Genomic DNA, 14,307 nt, shown 5'->3' with positions numbered 1-14,307 from the left:
GACACCCCGACCCCTCGAGCCTGACCCGACACCCCGACCCCGAGCCTGACCCGACACCCTGACCCCGACACCACACCCCGACCCCGAAACAACACCCCGACACCGACACGGCACTACCCCGACATCGACACGACACCCCGACCCCCCGACCCCGAAAAAGCACCCCGACCCCGACACGGCACCCCGACACCGACAGGACACCCCGACAACCGACACCTCCCAAAAAGGTGTTCTTTGGCCTTCTAGAGGCCTACGGGGTCATATATTTGTGAATTATTAGTTAGGTCATACATTTTTCGATTTTGTTATGAAAAACATCATATATAATTGTGTTGATCGTGTAGTTTTAAATGTGCAGTTGTTTTATCGCTGCGAGGTTTGGTGTTCGACGACCTCGCCGTGCGTTTGACGAGCTCTACCCCTTCGTTCGTGGGTGAGCACAAATGACAAGTCCTCCTCCCCCATTAATTATTTGATCTATTCCGATGAAACTTGATAGCTAGCTATATATGTGTCTTGAATCATCAGTATGCGTAACCAATATGTGTCTCCCGTTCGAAAGCGTCATAGTTATAAATATGCATGCATTTGCATATTTATAACCTTGATTCTTTCGAATTGTCCAACGCTATCCATGGACAGCCCGAGTATGTGTAGATTGGGTTCGTTTTCCCATATGCTTTGCTCCGGATCCGACGCATATATTTCGTCAGTGCCTCCCCTGTTGTTCTCCGGGTACACATCCTCTCTGTTTATTGCAGAGACGTGTATCAGGAGAACAGCGGGGAGGTGCTGCCGAAATTTTGCGTCGGATCCGGAGCATAGCATGGGAAAATAAACCCAATCTACACATACACGGGTGGGATTAGGACCTATCATTACCTATTAGAGTGTAGGTTGCATGGACGTAATAAAATTGACAAAGTAGATCAACTGATGAATATATACATGGTGAATTACATATATAATTGTTCTGTGTCCAGTAGCTCTGAAAGTCAAGATGAGTGACCGTGCTTGGATGTATACCGGTCACACTGGTCAGAACAAATGGAGCACTGAATGGTTCACAAAAACTAAGGGGTTTGTGCAAGCCGCATTTGCAAATGGCCAAAAGAAAACCTGGTGCCCCTGTTTTCGGTGCGGCAATTGGGAAAAGAAGACAGAGGCTGAAATGGGCAAACACCTGCAGAAGAGTGGTTTTACGCCCGATTATACGGTGTGGACATTTCATGGTGAGTCTGCCCAACGTGACCGAGTTGAGGTGGATCGTCGTCGCACCGACGAGCATGGTACCGGGATGGAAAACATGGTGCAAGGCTATGATGATGCTCGGGATTCGGACGAGGAGATGGAGGAATCTGCAAAGGCCTTCAATGAAATGTTGGGGTCTTCGAAACGTCCGCTCCACGAGCACACTGAGCTTTGTCAGTTGGATGCCATCTCACAAGTAATGGCTCTGAAGGCTTAGTTCAACTTGGGCAGAGAATGCTATGACGCAATTATCAAAGTATTTGGACGCTTTCTACCCAAAGGCCATGTAATGCCTGCAAACCTGTACCAGTCGGACAAAATCCTCCGTGCACTGAAGATGCCCTATGAGAAGATACATGCCTGTGAGAAAGGATGTGCCTTATTTAGGCTTGACTATGCGGACTTGAACTATTGTCCCATTTGCAAGTCTTCCAGGTATATTGTGGTAGACAACGGTATGGGTGAGAAGACACAGACCAAAATCCCCGTTAGTGTTCTTTGGTATATGCCAATCGTACCAAGACTTCAACGTCTTTTCATGGTCGAAGAGACGGCCAGACAGATGACATGGCACAAAACAGGCAAAAGAACCGAACTAGATGCAGATGGGAATCTGATGATGGTACACACATCGGATGGTGTTGCGTGGAAAAAGTTTGATGAATTACATGCTGACAAAGCGGCAGATCTGAGGCATCCTCGAGTCGGCATCAGCACGGATGGGTTCAGTGTGTTTGGTATGACGGCAGCCCAATACAGTTGTTGGCCCGTATTTGTCTTTCCACTCAATCTCCCCCCGGATAGATTATGCAAAGAAAGAACATTTTCCTGACGTTGATAATTCCAGGACCCAACTATCCGGGCAAAAATATGAATGTGTACATGCAGTCGCTTAAGGACGAATTGCAAGAAGCCTGGGATAATGGGTTCAAGACATACAACGCCTTTAGCAAACGGAACTTCATAATGCGTGTCTGGTACATGTACTCGACGCATGACTTGCCGGCGTATGCGCTATTCGTTGGCTGGTGTGTGCATGGAAGGTTCCTGTGCCCCACATGCAAGGGAGCTCTTGAGTTTCGTTGGCTTCAGGCCGGTCGCAAGTTTTCTTGCTTCGACATGCATAAACAGTTCCTGGATCCTCGCCATAAGTTCAGGAAAGACAAGAAGAACTTCATCAGGGGTAGAGTTGTCAAAAACTCTGCACCACCTGCATTGACAGGCCAACAGACCCTGGATCAGTTAAACGCTCTCGAGCCAGATCCACAACGTCCAGGGTACTTCAAGGGGTATAATACTAAGCACGCGTGGACTCAAAAAACATGCTTATGGGATCTGCCTTACTTCAAAGACCTCCTTTGCCCACACAACATCGACGTGATGCACACTGAGAAGAATATCGCCGAGGCACTTTTTGGTACATTGTTCGGCATAGATGGGAAGTTAAAGGATAATACTAAGGCTAGAGTCAATCTGGAGGCGCTATGTGATAGGCCGTTACAAAAAAAAGAACCGAAAGGAAAGCAGAACTGGACGAAGCCAAAGGCATGGTTGAATCTTGGAAGGCCAGCTATGAGGGAAATTCTCTTGTGGGTGCAACAGCAATTGATGTTCCCCGATGGGTATGCAGCGAATCTAAAGAGGGGAGCGAATCTTGATAAACTGAAGATATTTGGTCTCAAGGGTCATGATTGGCACATATGGATTGAGCGGGTAATGCCGGTGATGTTGCGTGGCTTCATCCCTGAGGATGAATGGCTAGTACTGGTAGAACTCAGCTATTTCTTCCATGTTCTTTGTGCGAAAGAACTATCGCCTGGCGTGCTAGAAGAAATGGAAGAGTTGGCGCCGGAGTTGATCTGCAAGTTAGAGAAGATCTTTCCACCGGGCTTCTTTAATCCAATGCAGCATTTGATTTTGCATCTCCCGACCGAGGCAAGATTGGGGGGGGCCGTGCAAAATCGTTGGTGCTACCCAACTGAGAGGATGTAGAAGACGCTTCGAGAAAAATGTAAAAATAAACGTAGAATTGAAGCATCGATGGCTGAGGCATTCATCACAGAGGAGGCGGCAAACTTCGTAACAGCGCACTACGAAGCCAAAAATCGTCATTTGCATAATCCGAAGCCTCGGTACAATGCTGACGAGACTAAAAAGGGTGGATCCAACCTCAGCCTATTCAAAGGGAATCTCGCACCAGCTAGTGTTTCACATCCAGTATCTTTGGATAACGAAGAATGGCGGACCATTTCGTTGTATATCTTCAACAACCTGATAGAAGTGCGGCCGTACATCGAGTAAGTTCTCGGTACATTGTTTCGCAACTTCTATTTCCTTTGAACTACTCTTATTCCTGGATATGTCATACAGTCGATACGTCACCATATTCTCGTATGGAGCGGAGATCCAAAAGGATTCTGTCGAAGAGTATGAGCTTCTCGCAAAGCAAGGAGGTGGCTATCCCGGTTTCATCTCTTGGTTCAAACAAACGGTAATTTCTATTAGACAATTTCATTTCATTCGCTAATTTGTGCATAATGCAACAATCGTTTCATATTAAACTTGTAGGCTAATTCAGAGTCTATGGACGCCGAATTGAGACAAGTCGCTAATGGTTTTGACTATACGGTCCGTTCATTTGACAAGTACGACATCAACGGGTATCGCTTTCGTACCTATGGCAAAGAGCTATCTATGGCCGATCGAAAGTCTACAAATTGTTGTGTATCTGCTATCGGCGAAGGAGGTACCGAGTATTATGGGAGAGTTGAAGCAATTTATGAACTTCTGTTCTATGGTGAAAACCCACCGAATGTCGTAGTCTTCAAATGTTATTGGTTTCAGCTGAAGGAGACTAGAAGGACTCATGAACATATAGGGCTAGTTGAAATCAACCAAAGCACTCATTTAGATGTTCCTGATGTCTATATTATGGCTCAACAGGCGTGGGCCTGCCAAACTAATCCAAATCTGAAAGGTTTGGATGTCGTTTATGAAGTGCCGCCCCGTGCTAGACTTTCTCCCCCAAAGGAAGAGGATTATGAACCTCACAATAACCCAGACACATATGAAGGAGAATTCTTCCAAGAGACACGTCTTTCCAAAAAGCATTTCAAGAACCGCTATACTTCACCCCAAAACATTGAAGTAGACAGCGACAATGAATCCGACATCACCCCAGAGGAGGAACAAGAAGAGCCGGAACAAGAAGAGGTTACTGCTGCGGATGACCTGTCAATGCTTGACCGATTACGTCAAGGTGGTCTTGCACATGTTGATGCCAATGAACCCTATGAGCCCGTCATTGATTATAGTGATGATGATGATGATTATGCATTTATTGATGATACTGATCGAGATTATTAGTAGTGTCAGGTATTAAATTTTTTTATGTTGTACTTGATGATGATACACTTAAGTGATACACATATTATTATTCATGTCGGTCTTTTTTTATGTTGTACTAATTTCGTTTACTGTTTGTCATGGCAGGTGTTGAAAGATGGTGGGCGCTGGTCGAGCGTGGTCTGAGGTCTTCCATTCCAGATGCACCTCTCCACCGAGCGTTGCTGGACAGTATGGCCACACCGCCGGGCCCTTCTTCGACGACCGCGGTGCCCAGCAGGGGACGAGCTCGAGGTAGGAAGAGAGGAGGTGGGGCACGTGGTCGTGGGAGAGGAGGTAGGGTGACTGCTACGGTGCCTTCCTCGCCACCACCCCCGGCTGTTTCACCCGAGCACGTGACTGCTAGGGTGGACTCGTCCGAGGAGGAGGCTACACGGACTCCGGTCCACGAGCCTCCGGTCCACGGGTCTTGGGCCCACAAGCCTCGGGTCGACTGGCCTTCGGCCCACGAGAGTTCGGCCCATGTGACCCCGGAGGAGCACACGTCCGGATGGGGTACCTGGCCAGATCAGCCCGAGGAGCCGAGTGGCCATGCTGATGATGGCGGGGAGCCGACTGATCTTGAGGAGGAGGGGGGCACCGTCTACCAGCGTGGTGCTACACGGCTCCCGTCCGTGCCGGTGACCCGCGAGCAGAGGTGGTTGATTTTCCCTGATGGGGAGAGGTACGTAAGTGCATTTAAAATTTTTGTACCTTGTGCATTCACGTTTTTTCAAATAACTAATGCGTTGGCCTTGTCATGCTGCAGGGGTTGGGACCACCATCATAGTGTCCGCCGGCCCAACTCTGTCCTTGGAGTTCTTTGCCGGCAAAACTTCCCGGGGTTTGTCACGTTGCCTGGTGAGGGTCGGCTTCCAGAGCTTGGATTGAGCTGGGAGCACTACGTGGCTGCCCCGGCCGCGCCGAATGAGATTATCGATAGTGTCGTGTGCGACACGAGGGCAGACATGGTGATCAGAAAGTTTTGGGTAATTTCTCCTTTACACATTTAAAAATCTTCAACTAGCTAGTTATTAATTGTACTAATCAATATTGTCTCATTTGATTGCAGACATTCTACAGGTGTGAGGAGGGATACGAGGAGGACGCGGCACATGTTATCGAGAACGTCTGCAAGCGCCTACTCTAGAACTTACGGCACGAGGCTCGGGTGCAGGCTGTTCGAGACTACTACGCCTTGCGTGGTATCAAGAAGACCAAGCCGGCATGCCGCGATAAGTTCCTGAGTAAGGAGCAGTACATGAAGGTAATTCTTAAGGCCTTCTCTACTTAAGTTCCTTCATTTAGTAATTCTTAGCCATAGTGCTCAAGTTTCTATTTGCTAACTTAGGCGCCTCCGAGATGGTGTGCGGATAGGATGGATTGTTGGGAGGTGTTGGTCGATGAGTGGTGCTCAAAACAATGGCTAGCCCTCCACAACGAGGCCAAGGACAAACGTGCCCAAATGGAAGGTGTGCCACACCATCAAGGCAGCTCCAACTTATATTAGTTCGGGCGCAACTGGGTATGTGGTTTGCTTCATGATTCATGCAATTCATTCATCATGCTAGCTTGAGCCCTTTAATTACTAGTTTTCATTGTTTCTCTCTTTCAAGCACGCTACAATAAGGCGGATAAGGTGCCAGAGGTGTACGACCTGTATGCCATGGCCCACACTGCCTCTTTCAAGAAAGTCAAGGCTTTCTCTCAGTCTGACCTCGATGATGCAAACAACTTCACCAACATCTCCTCCCACAACAAGCTCGTGAGATATAGAGATGAGGGGAAGGCGAGGAAAGGGGAGGACTTTAACCCGAGCCAGGGTCCCATTGATCCAGAGCTATTGATGATATCTGGTGGCGGGAGGTCCCATGGCTCCATAGCCATTGGAGATGGACTTATCCGTTGTCCTAGCACTCTCCCGGAGATCAAGGCGCGCCAGTCGAGCTCCGCTCCTGAGATAAGGCCTCGTGAACGGCCAGTGCAACTCGCCATCAAGGTTAGTGATACGTACTCATTTATCTTTCTCCATTACATTGTGTGCGCTTCCATCAATGATTACAAATGGTCATGTGAGTGGTGTTGCAGGCTGCTATACAGAGTGAGAGAGATAGAATGGAGAAACTTCTGGCGGAGGCGGCGGAGAGGCAGCGGGAGTTGGAGGAGAGGATGACAAAGATGATGGAGGAGGAGAGGGCACGGAATGACATGCAGGCAAGGGCCATGTACGAGCTCCTTGTGGTAAGTTTCTTCTGCAGATTAGCCAAAACATTCATGTAGTCTTTGTCTCATTACTAACTAGTATGACTGAGTCGTCAAAACCAAATGTGCAGTCTGTGTGCGAGAAGACAGGTCAGACCGCTCCGACGATGCTAGTGATTGCTCCTGGGACCACGGTGAGTTTTATTTGAATGGACATTACTTGCTAGTCTTAACATTTGAGTGTCATCATGCTAACAAGACATTGGAAATGATCTTTGGTGCAGCGTAACTCCAGACAAGCATCGCACGATCCTTCTCCAGCTACCGACACGAGCCACCCCGCTCCTACACCTCTTGGATCTTGGTAAGTTTATCTAGTGTTTTGCTTAACACATGCATAAAGACCTAGACTTAGCTTTATTTCCTCCAATGCTTACCATAATGACCTAGACTTAGCTTCTTCACCTCCAAAATGACTTAATAAGCTTACTGACCTCCAAAACCATCCATTTTACCTAAGTTAGCTCTAAAACGATATGTACTTAGCTTACTTATGTAAAAAATTGCATAATTAGCTTAGTTAGCTCATAGACGATCGATTTTACCTAAGTTAGCTCTAAAATGACCCATTTTACCTAGGTTAGCTTATAAATGATCCAGTTCATCCAAGTTAGCTCAAAAATGACCCATTTTACCTAGATTAGCTCCTAAATGATCCATTTTACCTACGTTAGCTTTAAAATGACCCATTTCACCTAGGTTAACTCCAAAATGACCAATCTTACCTAGGTTATCTGATAAACGATCCATTTCAACTAATTTAGCTCATAAACGATCCATTTCACCTAGTTAGCTCAAAAATGATCCATTTCACCTAAATTAGCTCTTAAATGATCCATTTCACCTAAGTTAGCTAAAAAAGATCCATTTCAACTAAATTATCTCATAAATGATCCATTTCACCTAAGTTAGCTCAAAAACGATCCATTTCAACTAAGTTAGCTCATAAATGATTCATTTCACCTAAGTTAGCTAAAATACGATCCATTTCACCTAAATTAGCTCTTAAATGGTCCATTTCACCTAAATTAGCTCAAAAAGATCCATTTCAACTAAATTAGCTCATGAATGATCCATTTCACCTAAGTTAGCTCAAAAACGATCCATTTCAACTAAGTTAGCTCATAAATGATCCATTTCACCTAACTTAGCTAAAAAACGATCCATTTCACCTTAGTTACCTCAAAAACGATCCATTTGACCTTAGTTAGCTCATAAACGATCCATTTCAACTAAGTTAGCTCATAAATGATCCATTTCACCTAAGTTAGCTAAAAAACGATCCATTTCACCTAAATTAGCTCTTAAATGATCCATTTCACCTAAGTTAGCTCAAAAAGATCCATTTCAACTAAATTAGCTCATGAATGATCCATTTCACCTAAGTTAGCTCAAAAACGATCCATTTCAACTAAGTTAGCTCATAAATGATCCATTTCACCTTAGCTAGCTCTTAAACGACCCATTTCAACTTAGTTAGCTCATATATGATCCATTTCACGTAAGTTAGCTCATAAATGACATACTCTTCTTGTTCTACTCTTCTTCTTGTTCTACTCTTCTTGTTCTAGTCTTCTTCTTGTTCTACTCTTCTTCTTGTTCTACTCTTCTTGTTCTAACTTTCTTATTTTTCATTTTGCAGATTTCATTCACTTGACGAAAGCTTGCATAGATGGAGTGCTCCTTATCCCTTTCTCTGTTTCTTTTGTATCGTTGAACTATGCATGTATCGTTGGATGAAACTATTGTAATATATATGGTTGGATGCCTCTACGTTGAACGATGAAGTTATGTGTTGGATATCTTATATGTTTGCTCTGTAATGGCCTTTTGAAATATATCTATATATGTCATATATATTTGTGATGAAAATTGTTGGATTTAAAAAAAACAGATAAAAGATCCAATATGCAGGCTCTTTGCCGTCAGTAGCAGACAGCAAAGTAGATGTTTACCGTAGCCTACTTTGCCGGAGCCTTTTGCCGTCCGCCGTTCATGCCTTTGCCGTCCGCCGTGGCAGACGGCAAAGTAGCTGATTCCTGTAGTGAGAAACCCAATTGTTGTACTCACAGGCCAGAATGGTCTTGTACTACATATTTTGTATTTTTTCTTGGAATTTCTGTATCAAGTTGGTGCCTCATCAGCTAACAGTAATCCTGGGGCTGGTGAGCACGACGACCATTTTCTGGAAATCAATGTCTGGAAAAATCGGGTCCTGACAGACTTGGTATCAGAGCCAGGCTGACCATTGGCTAATCCTATCTTAGCCGGCTCTATAAACTTAGGCAAACCAACCCACCAAACCATAACCAAACCCCAGCCAAGCTTCTCGTGCAAGATAGCCACACAGTAACCCAACACCTTTTGGCAGTCGGTGCCCAACCTATCAACCTAACCTGTTGCTCATGCGCCAGTGATCGAATCCTAAATAGTCCTTTCTTGCAAGCATGCAAAGGAAGACTCCGTCCCCTTTTTCCTATAAAAAGGGGCACGCTAGCCCCAACAAAGCACATCCTCTACCCCAAACCAAGCTACAATGCCTGGCCCTGTCATGCACAATGAGACCACGGCAACCAACCTTGGAGGCTTTGTGACCATACTCGCAAACCTCACCCGTCGTGCCTATGCGTTAGAAGAGCCCCCAGAATATGTTGTGTACCAAGGACCCATGAGCGGTGAGAACCGTCAATTCTGGGCCACTGTACACATCTACGGTAGGGGTCTAGGGCCCGAGCGCCCCTACAGGTTCACCGGAAGGACAACTTCCTTTGAACCTCAAGCCATCCAACTAGCTGCTCGAGAAGCTATAGTTCATCTCCGGCACTTGTCGCCCAGAGTTAACTGTCGCTCGTTCCACTACTACCCCAGACGTGAAGGGTATGGTAGACCACCCCAAGTTGCCAACGGAGATCACGCGACAGATCCCGCATTATTACACCTAGTGCGCTATGTAAGTGCATTGGAGGTATTGTTCGACCAGATCACCATTGATCTGATCGCAGCTCGAGGAGAGCTGGTTCGTCGAGCCCCGGCGAGAGAAGAGAACGAGCCCAACGCCGACAACCCAGTCGTGCTGTTTGGACACCCGATCGAGTCCCTGAGGACTGCACCAGCCATCGGCCAAGGTGCTGCGATAACCCCAGATGTGCTTCGTCGCATATTGGGAGCACACTCCAATGGGGTTGTGGCCAACAATCCCCGAGATGGTCCTCATCGCTACCCCGAGCCTGCAGCCCCTCAACCCACTCCAGCTAATTCCGATGACGAGACCCGTGGAGGAGCCTCAAGGCACGCCCACTTGGATGTAAACGAGGTAGACTAAGTCACCCGAGTAGTATCGAGTCCCAGTGTACCCTCGCTTTGTAATCGTGTGGCCTTGTAATTAAATGCCTCCTGTTGTTGTGCCTCTGTTTTAATAGTAGCCTTGCCTGGATACGCCAGTATGCAGTATAAGATTTCTATCCCAGACACAGTTACCAAAAACCTCCCCGACAACCCCCACAGTAACACATCACTATAGTGAAATGTGTGAATCTGTGGCTTGAGCCCGACCCTTGGAACAGAGCTGAAAATTTTCTTTGCCATTCACCACGGTAAAAATGACCCAGCTCCGGTGCTATAAAAAGGCCACCGCGTGACCTTGCCAAGCACCTCTCACCTTGTGCACCACCCTCACAACCATTTCCTAGCCATGCCGAGCCCTAGCATTTATCTGAGAACCCCAGATGCAACCCCGGGTAGTTTTGTCAAGATATTGCGGGATTTTACCTGCAGTACCATGGGCGCTACCCAGCCACCCCAGTACGAGCTGTTCAAATCGAGAATCACCCCTTCCACCTCGAGATATTGGGCAGAAGTACACATCCCTCCCATATACTCAAACCAAGATCCAACGGAGGTCTCCTTCGTGGGGAAATCTATGCCAACCCCACATATGGCCATAGAAGTTGTTGCATACGAAGCGCTTGCTCGCCTTCGATTCACGGTACCCTATGCCAACGAACGAGGGTATTATTACTTCCCGAGCCGTGCAGCACCCGGAAGAGTGACATCTTTTCCCGGTGGACGAATTAAGAGAGACCCAGTCCTGGCCAACCTTGTCCAGTACGTCATCGCTCAAGAGCATTTAACCCAACGTGTGATGGGTTATCTCCAGAACCTCGCAGATTTAAATCCTCAGATCGCCATCGGCAGAGCACTAAGGCCCGACCAGGAGAGACACGTGCATCGACTGGTCAATCCACTTCCCTTGATAGAAGAGGAGTGTATCCCAGTACCAGAGATGTTTTCTAGGGACCCCGTCCAGTTACCGTTTCCACTTTAGACGTTGCTGTGGTGTTCATTATTGCAACATTTATTTATGTGTGTGACTTATGCGTGATACCCTGAGTTTGTACGACGAGTCAATTATTTGGCTTCTACTAATGTGTGTAGTTTTTGTTGTGGTTTATGCTCCTTTAAATTAACTGTTTTCCCTCGCAAAATCCTGGAGTGAGATCTCTTTTCCCTGAGTTTCTACATCTGCACCTTCTCACGGCGTGGATTAATTAATTTCTCGCAACACCATGGCAGCAGACTCACAACCATAATCATTCGAACACATACATTGTTTGCAAGACTTTGCAACGGTGTTACATCCAGCTAATCACCCCTAACAACAGTTAGCACCCGGCACACCCCATCTACTCCTCGTGATCACCACCACCGCGGAGAGCCAACACCCGAGCAGCAGCGTCGCGACGATCGTTGAGGATCGTCGCGCACAGGAGCACGGAGAGCCCCAGCAGTGTCGCCAGCCCTCCGCATATCAGGATCGCAAACCAGTCCGGCATCGCCTCCGCCATTAGAGCCTAACCCGAGCTTTTGTAAGCAGTAATGGAGGAAGAAGGAGGAGGAGAAGTGAGGTCAGGTGTGAGGAAGAAGAGAGGGGCACCCCGGCCGTTTTATAGCTCGAGCTCGGTGTACGGTGGGCGAAGTCCACCAACGCCGCTCGTTGCCGATCGCCGGTGTTCGGAGACGAATCCGCGAGAAGTGCCGACAGCGCGCTGGCCCGCGAGGTGAGTGCACGCTGCACCGGCAGCTAGCACGCCGCGCACTACCGCGGTACGGCCTAGATGCCCTACGCGCTAGGCGTCGCCGGTGGAGAAAGCGCGGGAAAGCGCGCGGGAGAGAGGAAGAAGAGAGAACCAGAGGGAGAAGAAGAGGCTGACAGTGGGCCCCGGGTCCACCTGTCGGCCAGAGAGAGCACTATGCTCTCGGGTACGACCAGCGTATTATAAGATTTAGAATTTATTCTAAATTTACTGCGTCCGACGTAGAATCTCACGTTTTTGTCCCGAACCGTAGATTTTTCCACGCAGCACCAGTATTCGCACTGTGGTTTTTCACCACTTATTGCCCTCTCACTGTAGCCACATTTTTACTGCTTATAGTTTTTCTTAAAACAGCTTTTAACAAATCTCGAGGATGAGATTTTTCTTAAGGGGGGTAGTGTTGTGACACCCCAAAATTTTGGCCTTGTTTTATTAAATTAAATTTTTTGCCAGGAATTAAAACTTTGATTTTTTTTGGAATCCCTTTTGATTTTTTTGAAACATTTCCTTTCTTATTATCATGGAGTTGTTCCCTAAAGTGAAAACCTTTCAAATATGTTATTGGACTTGTTTAACCTCTCAAGAAAAACTTCTCTTTTATCAGTATAACTAATTACATAATTAATTTGCTTGATCTTTATTTTCTTGAAAAATGGTTTTTCAAGGTTATATGGCCATATTTGAACTATAACCATTTGATAAATTCACTTAAAATTCCAACCAAAATTTGGAGATTTCATGTGATGTTTTTAAATCACTTTTATACAAAAATATCTTTTATTCATGAAATATTTTGAGCTCTACACTCAATTTTTCTTCTCTGGTCCAGAGTGCAATTTTGCACTACAACCCATCTAAATATTTCTTTCTAGCCTCCACCAAAATTATGGGATGTTGGTAGTAGCATATGATTCAACATTATGCAAAAACCTAGTGTTGTTCTTTGAAAATTTTGAGTGAATCAACCTCTTTTCCATTCTGGTCCAGCCTTGTGATTTCTACTGCAACCCTATTTATTTTTGCTCCAGTAACCTTGTGCCTTCTCCTATTTGTAGACAGCCCTACCAAACCCCTAAGTCCAGGAGCATGCACCCATTGGCATATTTTTGGTTCATGAAATAATGCCATTCACATCCTGTCCAGATTTGAAGTTCTGCAAAACTTGCACTATCAAGTTTGTGCTTTCCACAAACTAACCTCACCACCCTCTCTTTCATCTAAAGAGACACTGATCTGGAGATTTTGGCCACTCCAAGAACAGCTTAGGTGTCTGTGGCATTTTATCAAACACCCTGAGTGCATATACAGTTTTGACATGACTTTTGTCTTTGCACTGTGACCTTGCACCTCTGGGAAGACTAGCATGTCCGTTTACCTTATTTCTAACCCTAACCTAGCCCTGTTCCTTTCCAGCATCTCTTGCGACCTCTAGCATGCAAGGGCATTCTGTCGAACACGTCCCGGGCGTGCTCTGGGCGCGCCCAGAGCGTGCGTTTGGCACGCACGTGCACCCGAGCCGCCGCGTCTCGCCCCGCACCCGTTCCGGCTCTTGGCCATCAGCAGCTAGCCGCCACGTATCCTCCTGCACCGCCACGCCACCCCGACCACTCTGGCACGCTACAGCGCCACCGTCAGGGCATTCTTGGCGGCACGCCGGCGTCCGCAGTGGCTCCAGCCCCGGTCGGCGCCGCCCAAGCCACCCCGGCTCGCCACCTGCCCCTGGGAGCCGCGCGAGCTTATCTCCTTGCTCGTCGGCTAGCTCTCGTCGCCTCCACATCGTCCTGCAAGCTACATAGAGGCGGTTCGCCGGCATCCTCATCCACCGCCACGGAACCGACCCCGATCACCTATTTAAGGAGCCCCGATCTCGTCTCCGCACGCAGGCAGCTCCAAGCCATCACCCTAGGACCCCCATTGGCAGCCAATCGACCCGGAGAGGTCTCCTTCCCCATCTCCGGCAACCGCAGCCGCCGCCACTGCCGCAGCCCTTCCAGCGCTACCAGGGCCTCCCCCTCTCCGTTCTCTTCACCAGGAACCCCCTCATCCTCCCGTGAGCCCTTCCCCCTACTCGATTTTGATCGGGAACCACCGTAGCCCCAAACTCACTTTGCTCCCGAAGCTCCCTCCGCCGCGAAGCTCACCGCCGACGACTCCTTCCACCCCCGTCGACCCAACGACCACCGGGAGGACCGCCTTGGTCTCGCGGATCCATCCAGACCTTCTGGAACCCGCGGGGAGCCGCCGTTCGCCGGCGACGACCGCCGTTGCCCCGTCTCCGTTCGGGCAGAGGAAGAGGAGGGAGAAATAGACCAGTCAA

Source organism: Triticum urartu, chromosome 4 (genome assembly GCF_003073215.2).
Source record: "Triticum urartu cultivar G1812 chromosome 4, Tu2.1, whole genome shotgun sequence".
Classification (NCBI taxonomy): Eukaryota; Viridiplantae; Streptophyta; class Magnoliopsida; order Poales; family Poaceae; genus Triticum; species Triticum urartu.
Note: the sequence above shows the minus strand (reverse complement) of the source record.